This window comes from Mytilus galloprovincialis, chromosome 8 (assembly GCF_965363235.1).
Source record: "Mytilus galloprovincialis chromosome 8, xbMytGall1.hap1.1, whole genome shotgun sequence".
Taxonomy (NCBI): Eukaryota; Metazoa; Mollusca; class Bivalvia; order Mytilida; family Mytilidae; genus Mytilus; species Mytilus galloprovincialis.
The window spans coordinates 31,000,853-31,015,461 of NC_134845.1; positions in this window are offsets into that span (position 1 = coordinate 31,000,853).

Below are 14,609 nucleotides of genomic sequence, written 5' to 3' on the forward strand. Positions count from 1 at the left end.
TCTACTTATTTGTGCTTGATTGTGTACATGTAAGCCTAAAAATATAACATTCTTTTTTTTATTTTGTGAAAGTGTTTTATTGTGCAAACTCCTCCATCGTATGTTATCATTATGACAGAACAAAAATATCACAAACGTCATTTTATGAAACCTAATAATGTTTGGTGCAGAGACACAATATTATAAAAATTCCAATGATTATATTGATAATATGTAAACTAATAATATTTCGACCCCATCACACAACATCGTTTAACTCAACACACTAAGACATGACAAACAAGACAATAACAATCAAAACCAATGAGTAAACAAAGACTCATAAAACCAAAGGACATTTAAATCAACAGTTATAAATAATAATTAAGAAACAACACGCAATCCACTAAAAACCGGGAGTGAAATCAGGTGCTCCGGAAGGGTAAGCATTTCCTGCACCGTATACGGCACCGGTCGTATTATTTCTTTGTTCAGTTCGGTAATGATGGAAGGTTATTATGACTGAGGAAGAATATCAGATATAATTTCTGACACACTTTTGTCATAATGGCCAATCAGCTCATGATGGCGACCGTAAAATTTCTTGAGTGATGACCTTAATTTGATTGATTCAAAGCCCTGTCTTAGCAACTTTTGAGAAAGCAGTATTCCTCGTTCAACAAAATCAACGTACTTTGAGCTAGCTCTAAAGTAACGTATCAATTGAGACACATATACTCCATATGCTGGTGCCGATGGGATGTTTCTACACAAATAATAATGAGGAAGTCCATTGTTTTTTTACATTCTGCAAAAGCAGCCATGTTTGTTGCTGTTCCCGTAACTGGTTCAGTGTATTGGAATTCTCACAAAAAGATATAAAAACTCAATCTCCGGCACAGAGATCATATCCGTTCCGTTCATTACTTCGTAACACTACACTCATATTAAGGGAAAACGGTACTATTACATTTTCCCAGCATTAGGTTAGCCTTTTGTATACCCAAGACAGGTGAAGGATGTCATCTTAGGAGGGCTGTAAGGGTACAATATATTTTTTTTTATTTATCTATGAATAACTGCAGTGTGTAAATTTACAACATAAATTTTAAAACCTGTTGAGATATTTTCTAGAGAATTATTCGAAAAGGCTTCCACAATTTCATAAATTTGGTGCAAAATGACGGTGGGCATGGATAACATAAACAAGCTCCGTTGGAAATTGGTCATGATACTATGTGGCGTCAATTTAAACGAGAAAAGTAACGGCTTTATTTATGTACAACATGATGAGAAAAAAGAAATAGGTAACACAGAAATAAACGACAACCACTGAATTACAGGTTCTTGACTTGTGATCTGCAGTTCCTTTTATACGACCGCAAAAATTGAAATTTTTTTGGTCGTATATTGGTATGACGTTGGCGTCGTCGTCGTCGTCGTCGTCGTCCGAAGACATTTGGTTTTCGCACTCTAACTTTAGTAAAAGTAAATAGAAATATATGAAATTTAAACACAAGGTTTATGACCATAAAAGGAAGGTTGGGATTGTTTTTGGGAGTTTAAGTCCCAACAGTTTAGGAATTAGGGGCAAAAAACAGGTCCCAAAATAAGCATTTTCTTGGTTTTTGCACAATAACTTTAGTATAAGTTAATAGAAATCTATGAAATTTTAACACAAGGTTTATGACTACAAAAGGAAGGTTTGGATTGATTTTGGGAGTTTTGGTCCCAACGAATTAGGCGCCAAAAGGGTCCAAAATTAAACTTTGTTTGATTTGATCAAAAATTGAACTATTGGGGTTCCTTGATATACCGAATCTAACCGTGTATTTAGATTCTTAATTTTTGGCCCGTTTTCAAATTGGTCTACATTAAGGTCCAAACGGTCCAAAATTAAACTTAGTTTGATTTTAACAAAAAATGAATTATTGGGGTTCTTTGATATGCTGAATCTAAACATGTACTTAGTTTTTTTTTATTATGGGCCCAGTTTTCAAGTTGGTCTAAATCGGGGTCCAAAATTAAACTTTGTTTGATTTCAACAAAAATTCAATTTATGGGGTTCTTCAATATGCTGAATCTAACCATGTATTTATATTTTTAATATTAAGGACCGGTTATCAAATTGGTCCACATTGAGGTCTAAAGGGTCCAAAAATGAACTTTATTTGATTTCATAAAAAATTGAATTCTTGGGGTTCTTTGATATGATATATCTAACCATGTATTTAGATTTTGGATATTGGAATACCACAAAGGGATGGTAAGAATTGACTTTGGGAGTTATGGCTCAAACCGTTAGGGAATAAGGTGCAAAATATGGGGGAAAAGGGTTTCCAGGTTAATGGACAATTACTTAAGTACAAAACATAATTTAAAAGCAGTGTAAGATTGGTAATTGAAACTCATTTTAATATCTCACCTAAACTGCTCTTAAATTACGTATATTGGAAATTTGCCAAAAACTTTATTATTAAAAAATTTCATTGGAATTAGTTTAATGAACTTCATTGGAAATTTACCAATATAAAATATTGCATTTGAGTTATCTTTCTTTGTCCAGAATAGTAGTTAAATCAACTTAAATCATGACTGTATGACATTTCATATTTTATGATGTATTTAAATGAGTAGTAATTGTTGAAAACTCCATTAGAAATTTGAATTGAGATCATTTTTTGGAATAAGGGAAAGGGGGAGGTGAAAAACAATTGGTGGGGTTCAATTTTTTTTAATTTCAGATTTCAGAAATGAAAAAGAAAATTTCTTCAAATATCAAAGGATAAATATTCAACAGCATAGTGAATTGCTCAAAAGCAAAAAAAATATTTTAAGTTCATTTGACCACATTCATTCTGTGTCAGAAACCTATGCTGTGTCAACTATTTAATCACAATCCAAATTCAGAGCTGTATCCAGTTTGAATGTTGTGTCCATACTAGCCCCAACCGTTCAGGGTTCGACCTCTGCGGTCATATAAAGCTGCGCCCTGCGGAGCATCTGGTTACAAGGTGTAGAAAAAATAGAAATCCTTGCAACGTCTGTGTCAAGCTTCTAACACAACTCTCTTTACAAATCTACCGTAAAAAAAAGTATCATTTTCTACAAATTTGCAGAATAGGCATACTAATTTTTCAATCACATTAAAGTGCAATATTCCTTTGTAATGCGTTCTGGTTTTAAAAAGAAAAAGATGCATCATCTGTGACATTATATATAATATAATGCGCTCTCTTATGTTTTCAGAAAATAAAAATGTCCATAGAGGATTTGAAACAAATTTATTTAATATGTAATTCTAAAATATTTATTAGTCTCCCTGGTTTCCAGAAAAATTATCTTGATCGATTTTGTCATTATAATCATCTTGAAAGCGTTACTGATCTACGTTCTTGTCTCATCTGTTCTGAAACCAGTAAATGTCATGAACATTGATGATTGGTAAGAAAGAAATTAATATTTCATAGGTAATAAAATAACTTACATCTTAAGAAATGATACAAGTAGAGTTTTAACCAACGGAATGCGTTTCATCGATCAAAGTATATATATACCATATCTAGAAAAAGAGCAAAACCCCATAATCCACCAATATATATGAATGATGCACTGATACAAGAGGTTGAAGAACATAAACACTTAGGGTTAATTTTTCAAGAAAACGGTTGTTGGGAAAGTCATGTAAACTATATTATTGATAAAGCTACGCCTCGCTTAAATCTTATGAGGAGTTTAAAGTTTAAACTATCGCGTAATAATCTACAAGTTATATATATCAGTTTTATCAGGCCTATTCTTAAATATGCGGATACTGTGTGGGATAATATACCAATTTATTTAAAGAACAAACTAGAGAGCATTCAAATAGAAGCGGCTCGTATAGTCACAGGTGCCACTAAGCTTTGCTCTAAATCTAATCTTTATAATGATACTGGTTGGGTATCTCTGAGTGAAAGAAGATCCAGACATAAAATTATTAAATTTCACGAAATGTTTCATGATCAAGCTCCTAATTATCTTTGTAGTCTCGTACCTCAACAACTATATCAAGTCTATAACTATAATACTAGAAGTGCATCTAATGTCCAAAATATGAACTGTAGAACTACCTTTTATCAAAATTCTTTCCTACCATCTGTTATTCGTGAATGGAACAGGCTTCCACAAGATGTTAGATGTAATCCATCAAAATTTACACTTAAAAATTACATAAATCGAGATGCTAAGAAAGTTCCTACATATTATAATACTGGTTGTAGAAAAGGCCAAATACTTCATGCCAGACTCCGGTTGAATTGTAGTGGCTTAAATGAGCACTTATTCCAGAAAAATATTGTTCTTTCCAGCCTATGTAATTGTGGGCAAGTTGAGAGCAGCAAACACTATTTGCTAGAATGTCATAATTATAGACTCATCAGGGCACAAACCATTTCTACACTACCAATATATAATGTACAAACATTAGTATCAGGTAGTGAACCCATCAGTAATGAGGAAAACGAAAATATTTTTAAAGTTGTACAAAGATTTATTTTAGAAACAGGGAGATTTGGTCCATAACAATTATGTTTATATCGATGTCGATTTAGATATTGAAACTTTAATTTAATGTTACCCTTTTTTCGGAACATTTACATATATATATCATATACATGAACCATAATTATGATAAAAAGAGTTGATCACATTTTTCGATCAAACTGACTTCTGAGTAACGGGCAAACCACAGAATAAACATGTTAAATGTGAATTGAAAATTAGATTATACGAGTTTCTCATATACTATGTTCCTAATTTTGTCATTTCTTTTTAAAGGGAGACGGATTTATATAAGTTTTTCTTATTTCCGAATCCCTGTATTTATATTGTATCATTATATTTCATGCACTTTTTTTTGAATAAATATTGTTTAAACTAAAGTATATATACCTTTTTAAGAAACCTTGGTTTACACATTTAGAAGATATCTGTTGAAGGATTGATCATTAAGAATTTTGGAAAACATCCCGTGTGGGAATGTGAACCAGATTTCAATAAAAATATACAGGACTGTTTGTGGATCTGTGATTTTTATCGTGGTAAGTTTTGTTATCATAGAATTATATATATATTTCCGTAGGCCACATCGACAGATATCTCGTTTTGAATTTTCTTGTCATTCTTTTTGGAACTGATAAAGAACTTCAGAATATTCAAAAAGCACCATTCTTTACAGCAAAAACTACCAAATTATATTTTTTTGTAACATGTCTTTCAATCATATAATCTTTGTTCATCCGGAAAAGAGTATGTTATAAAAAAAAGTTTAATTTTATTTGTTTTTGTTTTAATATACGATTATTGATTCCTAATGCTCAAATATATTAGTATTTGACTTGATTTTGGACCATCTTAAAAAATCATTTCTTGGGTTTTGTAGGATTATAGTCACTGTGAGTTATGATTGGATATAAAGTCATTTTTGTACTCTCAACGAAACTATCATTTATATCAGGTAATTTATAATACTAAGTATCTGATTGTTTAACAGACTCTATATCTATGTTTAATGTTGCATAAATAGACATAAAATGGAAATTGGGAATGTTTTTACCTATTCTGTCTGTTTGGTTTAGTCATGCATCGTTGTCAAAATAATGGAAATATGCGCCTGTCATACAAGTGAAAGATTTAGCTAGCTATAAAGCCAGATATAATTCACCATTTTCTACATATGAAAATGACTGTATCAAGTCAGGAATATGACAGTTTTTATCCATTCGTTTGATGTGTTTAAGCTTTTTGCCGTTTGATAATGGACTTTCTGTTTTGAATTTTCCTCGGAAATATCTTTGCACTTTTAGTTGTATCCATATCTGATATGCAATGCCAAATAGTGTAGGTACTATAGGTTGCACTTTGTAAATACAGCTGTTTTCCAAACCACGCCTCTTTTGGGGTAATATATAATATTCATAGATATGTCAATGTGTTAACGTGCTGGTTCCCAGATATGATCTCTATGTTACACCTCATAGAGACATAACTTGGGACTGTTACTAAAGTAGACAAAAAGTAAAGGTAGTACATAATTTTAGTATAAGTTACACTGTAACAAGTTCAGGGCATATACATGTTGAAAATATGCCGCACAGTCCTATGTTTTGACCTTTAAATAAAATAGTAGTGCATATCAACTTCATAATAAAAGTGTCACAGTTTTAGCTGCAATGGAATTTCCTATGGAAACTCGCATTGTCTATATTGACAGAAATGCAACTTATAGTTTTACAGTTACCCGTAAACCTGACTACTTTTGGTGAAAGAATTAATGTTCAGATATTGAATTAACACTTTATACATTTTAAGTGGATTTATCTACATCAGGAAAGCTCAAAGTCGTTTATTTTCAAAACCAAAGATGTATAAGAATCGAAACAGGTGAACGGGTCAGACCTACCATTTCGATGATGTGTAATTTGATATTAAGTACAGTGATCGAAGATAATATCCTAGAATATATATAGTTGTGTAGCGTTCAAAAATTTGGTTTTGGTAGTTCCTGAGAAGGTAAATATAAAAAAGAGCTTCAGAGGCAACATATTTTACCAGTGTTATATGGTACATATTATCATTACATAAAATCACAAGTTTCATAAAGTTATTCTCATATACAAGGTATGCGACTGTCAAACACGTGAGAGGTTTTGCTAGCTGCACAACCAGATTTAATCCACCACTGGTTCAGAAATATTTTTCATTGTGTTTGAGCTTTTAATTTTGTCATTTGATAAAAGTCATTCCGTTTTCAATTTTCAAGTTCTGCAATTTTGTTATTTTGCGTTTCAAAACATCAAGGTTTGGGGCAACATGTACCTACATTCCTTTCAATTGCAGCATATACGTATAAATTCAATTAAAATAATGCAATTATAATAACTGATGCGTACGAGTAGAATCCAATTTGAAAAAATCCATTATAACAATTTGGTAATTAGCTGTCATAATTTAGGTGTGGTGTAATGGAATATTAAATACCAACTGCAATCGATTGAAACAATAATCAACCTGATTCAAGTGCAGTACTCGCTGTACTCAGAAGGATCCGACGAAAGTCTGTTCTAGTTTCTGCTCTGGCATTAAATGTATACGCTCATGTTTTCAGAATTGAATATTTATTGATCGTGGTCATCGTAGTTATAAGCATTTATTTTGCACTTAAGTGTTCCTGTTGTTCGTTTGTTTTACTCTTATAGCTGATGTGTTTTCCTCGGTTTTAGTTTGTAACCCGGATTATTTTTCCAATAATAAAATATGACAGAAATACTTATTAAGTAAGTCACATTTTAGGTCTTTGTCAGGGGAAAACCTACCAAACTGTTATGATTCAGAATATCTTAAATAGGATATAAACTTATATAACTGATATAATGCTCATGGTATTAGTTTGTATCATTTCATTTGCATTGTAGGACATGGTTGAGTTCTCATAAATCTAGTTTAACCCAGTTTGTTCCACGTCTCAACTTATTATGCTATTGTACATAATACTCTAATATGACGTGCTGCTTTGATCTTGTAAAGAAGAAAGATCATAACAAAATGTTCTATATTAGAGCAACATGATGCTCATACTTGTACTAATAAGTTAAGAGTTTACCTCCCACGTATATCTGTTTCGGACCATATGGGTATTCGAGCCATATGCGTAATTAGCACGATGGTAGTTGTATCTTTAATACTCTTATGTATGATGCTTTGAATTTATGAATGCATCTATTCATATCGTGGGTTGTTCTAATCACATGTCATTATAGTCTCATCATAAAGTGCATTTATATGAATTTAATACATTGGCGATTGATGACCCAGTAAAATTATTAGTATGCACAAATTAAGAGTAAAGTAACCCCATGATCATTATTCATTTGTTCTGACGAATAACTTTTGATGATAACTTTAAGAAGTATTTCTATCAACTGTTAAACAAACGTAAGTTAACTGAAGGACAATAGTAAGTGACACTGACACGACAGAATGAGAAGAATCAAAATAATTCAGACAAACGACAGTTTTGTTATCAATTTCATATTGCCTAGTCTGTGTGAAAATTTATATCAAATCTATATCTTGTATGAATCTGTTCTTAAACAATTAGAATTTTAATGTCTGAATTCGACGTTTTAGACCAGGCGGTGACCTCGAGCTCTTAACATGTTTTCCTGATGAACTTGTGTTGTTTTTATGTTATTCATTGGGCTATTCAAGAAAAAAGAACAAAACATAATTGTGTTGTTATTTTCGCTTTTTTTCTAAGTTTAATAACTCGAATGAGTTATAAGATGACTATCCTACAAACAATTTATATGTTATATGTAACAGTTACAAAATATGTATTGCTATATTTTCAAAATCTAGGTTTATTTGTTTTAATCGGTACGATTTTTTTTCTTTTTCTAAACCACGACAAAAAATGCTTCCGTCTCCCGCTGATTACCAATGAAAATCTTGAATATTTGACGCATTCTCTTCTTTTAACAATATATTAGCGAACAAGAATCAACGTTGTCAGAGATAGATGAGTGCTGGCTAAGACGGAATCTGTACTCTGCTGAATAATGCTTAGAACAAATAAATATTTACAATAGTACAATTTTACAAATTAGATAATACTGTTAAATGGTTTATTCTGTTTAACTATTAAAATGTTGCAAACAATATACATCCGTTCATTATTAATGTTATGTATATTTTCCAAGACAGATTAATAATGCATCTTTATTTATTACGATTCAGCTATCCTCTACTGTGCTGGAATTGGTTGGGACCTACTTGGATCGAAATGTTATAAAGTAATCCGATTGCAAAGTTCCGGTGTGTCATACCAGGAAGGAAGAAGTTTATGTGCAATTGAAAATTCAAAAGCAACTCCAATAATGCCAAAGACAGACAAGAAAATGCTCTGGCTGAACAGTTTGAGAACACGTGAGTTCATCATAAATATCTACTAAAAAGATCACTAATGAAGCCGTTTTATGCTAATAGAACCAGCTTTTTAGGACGTCAGTAAAATATGAGCATACATGTTAGTACCGTGTCAACTGGTTCATCCGAACCCAATGCGTTTCGAAAAAGGAATGGTTACATCTAAGTTTAGAAGGTTGACAGTAGAAATTTGCAATAATAGTAACGTGTCTTTCTCGTTTCGGTAGTAACTTCAATTTCCAGTTCAGTGGAACAACTAGGGTGGGTTGGAAGGGTTGGGGTTCTTGAGTTGGAACCCTTTTTTTGCGATCAATGCATTTAAATAGGGGCATGTGGTTGGAATACCCCTTTTATCCTTGGTTGGAAACCCATCTTTTTTCAATGACATTATCCGACCTTGCAGTTCAATTGCATATAAAAGATGCCAGTTTTTCTCCAATCCGTTTAAATATAAAAACAAGTTGTTCAACAGTGTTCAACAAACCGTATCGGTTTAACTAATATACAATCATGGCCCGTTGAGGAGGTGACTATCCAACATAATCAACCTGAGTAAGGGTTATTTCACGAGGGCTTAAGCCTGAGGGGAATAACGATTACTCGGGTTGACCATGTTGGATATTCACCGACTCAATGGGCCATAATTGTTTTATTATACCGAACGAACATATTAATATTAAAAGTAAAATATTGTAACAGATTTTCAAAACACTTACTTAAGAAAAATAATTTGTGTCTGTTTCGCATATGAACAACACAAGTAGATTTTTTTTGTGAAATAAAGATAGCTCTAAAAATTGCCGTTTACAAAAGATATCATCGAGACTAGATGGATTTCCAAGTTTTCTATGGCCTTGTGTCTTCATTAACCTGGACGTTGCCATATTTGGTTTTGTTCATCTGAGGTTGAGTGACGTCATACTTTAAAGGGACTCAATTCCTGATCATTGAGTACGACAATGAATATTCACCGGAGAATAACAGGGTTGTTCGATCGATGCTTCAATTTGTCGGAGTTATTCACCGTGGAATAATAGGGTTGTTCGATGGAGGCTTCAATTTATTAGGGTTATAAATCGCTCCTACCAATGTTTAGAAAAAAACATCGAAATTAGACTATGATTCGTGATTCCGTATAAGCCAATCAATAATTACCATATAATGTAAGGTGTAATAATGTTATTTGTCATTTAGATCCACAAGCAAACTCGACAAACAAATTGTCGATTGCAAAGTTAAGCCCTTCCTTAAAGAAGTCTTTGTTTTATATATTGTTGGAATTGTTGCAAGTCCCCACAAATTTATATCATAGTAATGATTTCTTTTATTATAGAAACATAAATTTGTTTGTTACCTCAAGAACTCTGACAGTTTTCATCTGTTTATACATGAACTCAATTTATACAATTTATATACAGATAAAAAAAAATTAACTGACTCAAGTATCGAACTTCAAGATAGTTTAAAAATATCAGTTAAAGGAATAATGAAATCCTGTACTAGTGAATGGTGAAAACGATTGCATTTGCTTGATCTCAAGGCTAAATATAATTTTAAGCTTTAAAATAAGGAGAATATGATAATGCTAATGCAACATTTTATTTAAATCTAAGAGTTGGTTATTTTTGGATTGGCCTAACAGACTTCGATGAAGATAATATCTGGAATTGGGAGGACGGAACATTAGCAAGTTTTACCTAATCAATGTCATTTTTTTTATATATATAATAATGCTGGATAACGTCAATGCATTAGCAAAAAATTCGTACAATAAAAACTACAAAAACCATGATTACGATGAACACACAGCCTTCACTTTCGGTCATCTGAGGCTCAGAAGTTCGTTGTTGTGTATTTCCATTTATTCTTAATACGGACAGTAATTGTTATCATATTATTAGCAGGGTTAAAAGTATTTGTTTCCATTCCATTTACTATTCTGGACATGTAGGTAATCCGGATATATTAACTGAGCATTATTGTGTACCCCTTGGTTTTGCTGGTTGGCATGATAACCCGTGTTCGTTATTACGAGGAGTTGTATGTCAACAAGAGCCTTTATCAGGTAAAGTATATTAAATTTCTGAAAACATGATTCTGTATAAAAACCAGTGGTTTATGTCAACGAGAAATCATCTTAATTAGACAAAAAAGCCGAAAAGTCATCGTAATGCCAATGTTTGGTCTTAATAATATATATAATTGGCTATACTACATAGTGAGCTTTAACCTACTTTGATTTTAGCCAGTTTTTTATACATCATTTTCACAAATAACGGCCATATTGAATTCTGAGGTAGACTTCAAAGTGCAAGGTGTGGTATTACATAATTGTAGTAAAATAGGTTTAATCTCTGTGAAGTTCTGGGCATTCAGATGGTGAATGCCATATAGCCCTATATTTTGACCAATGAAAAATAGTAGTGCATATGAGCTTTTCAGTCTAGGATTTAACTTGTTTCTTTCAAATCATTTTATACATAATTTATTTTGAATTTCCGTACACGCAATTGTTAATAAAACATTACAACTGTCACGTTATCCTTTATGTTGATTGCACTGAATTAAGCAAAATCACGGAAATATTAATATTGAATATGGAATTTTAAATTAAATAAATATTTCAATATCAATATATTTTTTGTTTATTTTAATTTAAACTGCATTATCTTAATGTTCTCTTTAAAAAGTTTGAATATAATGAAAATGCATACCACTTTATCATATATACAATCGGTATTGATAAAAGATAACACCATGATTAAATGAACATAGCAATTTACAATACTGTTAAAAAAATTACAATTTAAGGAAGTAAAAAAAGAATAGCAGAGATCAATCACCATTTATATTATAGGTAAACTTATGCCAATATTACCTTAACAAGAACGGCAATGTATAGTCTAAATGTCATTTCACAGCAACAACAAAAATATACTGTCGTATTGACATGTTCACTAGAAGTTCTTTTGTTAAATGCATACTGATATGGAGAACAGGCTTGTAATTTGAAACGCCAGACACGCGTTTCGTGTACAAAAGACTCTCATCAATGACGCTCAGATCAAATTAGTTATAAGCCAAACAAGTACAAAGTGAAGACCATTTAAAAATGTTTGCCAAATACGGCTAAGTTAGTCTTTTCCTGGGACAAGAACATCCTTAGTATTTCGAAAAAAATCATACTTTTGAAAATAGGAAATTTATACAAATGACCATATCATTGATATTTATGTCAACACCAAAGTGCTATCTACTGTGCTTGTGATACTCACAGGGAGGAAACGACCTCCAGTAGTGACATCGACCCAGTGGTGTAAATATATATCAAAGGTTCGTCATTCATGTATGATATTGAAGGAATTTTCTTATCAATAAATATCTAATAAGTAGCTATGATTGCCAATGTTCTTAAAGTTAGTACATTGGCAATCATACCTACTCATTAATGTGTCTATATTAGAATAAAGGACGAGTACGTAAACAGCTATATATAATGCATCCTTTGGCCTCCAATGATGGGCACAACTCCATAATGTATGACAGTAACATTTCACTTACTTTACGGCCTTCGTCTATAAGCAAACCCCGTTCAGTATGGTAAACTATACAAAATATATTAAAGAAAAACGTAAAACGAGTGAAAAAAACCGGCATGATTTAAGTCGATAATATAATAAGAGTTTTACAACTGTGGCAGACGAAAACTTACTACATCACTTTGAACGTAAACTGCTGGCTTTAAAGACTCATACAATAAGTGGGGGAAACATATTTGGTTGACAGATACGTGAATATCAGCAATGTTGGATATATCATTTTCGGCAGAACCCAATTAATTTACATTAGAACGCACTTGCCGCTTGAGTTGTTCGGAAATTGAAAATCATAGAGTTTACTTGCTATTGATACAGTAGATAAACCGCTTACATACCTGGCTACCAAGGCTCCAAAACATATTTGTGATCGCCACATTTTGTAAAAAAATAACGTTATGGGGATTCATAAAGATTTACTTATTTACAGATTAACCGAAACACTAAAGTTTCTTTGCCAAATTCGAGATTTGATTCTTTATTCATATTGTTTCTTGATGTTGATTAAGAAAAAATATCAATGTAATTCTAATAGTTTTTCATTAGAAAGTCTAGCGATCGCTTCGACATGTGTAGCATGTGAAAGAATGAAATAAAAAAAAAAATGTTTCTCAAATCTCGAATTTCTCTTTGAATTATTAGGTCTTTATTACCTTATTAGTTATATGACACTTCAATTTTTTCGGTTCTTATATATCCTATGCTATCAAATATTTGACTGACCAAAATGAAGATAAATCCAGAAAAAGCACTTAAATTCGGACGCTTGAATTTTATAAAAAATATTTCTAATTATTTTTTTTTTATTTTGGAAATAGAAAATGAATTGAAGGTAGACTTTTGATAGGTATATCTCCTTTGAATTAATTCAAAACTTGTTTAGATATGTGGGCATCTAGTCAAAAGATATAAGAAGGATTAGATATGATTTATTTGTTATTCACGATGAAAATCGGTGAAACGAATTAAAAAGATTGAATAAATCATCAGTCTCTCATAAAACTGCGAAAGGTATAAATTTATTTGATCTATGTTCGTACAAATAAATGAATAAAACGTTGTTGATTTAATTTATCTATATTGTCTCGCACTTCTTGTATACATTTTGTTGGAAATTTTGACATATTACATTGAATGTTATATAAAAATCAGTAGATGAGTCCGAACAAACGTGAGGCTTGTTTACTTTTCAAGAAATGCATTATCAAAGCTGGTATCATAATGCTAGCTAGATAAATGATTGAATGGCTTGCTTGCTTTGTTAATTGACATATAAAAACAATATAAAAGCAGAGTTAAAATTGTTTACATTATATTTAGATTTTGTCAGACACTATAAAATAATTTTATTTTTCCTATATACAAGTTTATCTTCACCTACTTGTACTGTTTGAAAATGTTAATCTTAATTATATTGCTTGAGAAACATTAGTACACACAAAGCAAGGAAGCCGATCCAACCTTAAACTTCCTAGCATAAGGATTTACAGTTAATTTGGTGCTTTTTGCTTATAAAAAGGAGATTAAAATTACAGAAAAGTAAGCAATTATATTTCAATGTAATATTTCATCATTGAGAAGACCGTTAACCGTAAAACCACCTCAAATAGACAATGGCAAGAAAAATGAAAAATAATTCCAACGAAAAAAACTAACAATATTATTTATGATAATTCAATTTTACGATTTACCAATAATACAGACATGACATTAACCAACAACAATCACTGAATTACAAGCTATAGGTATAGGAAGATGTGGTGTGAGTGCCAATGAAACAACTCTCCATCCAAATAACAATTTGTAAAAGTAAACCATTATAGGTTAATGTACGGCCTTCAACACGGAGCCTTGGCTCACACCGAACAAAAATCTATAAAGGGCCCCAACATTACTAGACTAAGGGTAAAACCATTCAAACGGGAAAACCAACGGTTTAATACTGACTTGCGACACAATAATAATGTGACAATAGTTTACATGTTTAAGTGCACACAACCCTCACCATAATAATAAACTATATAAATCAGTTGCAAAAGACTCAATTCAAAAAGAGGTACGAAAGAT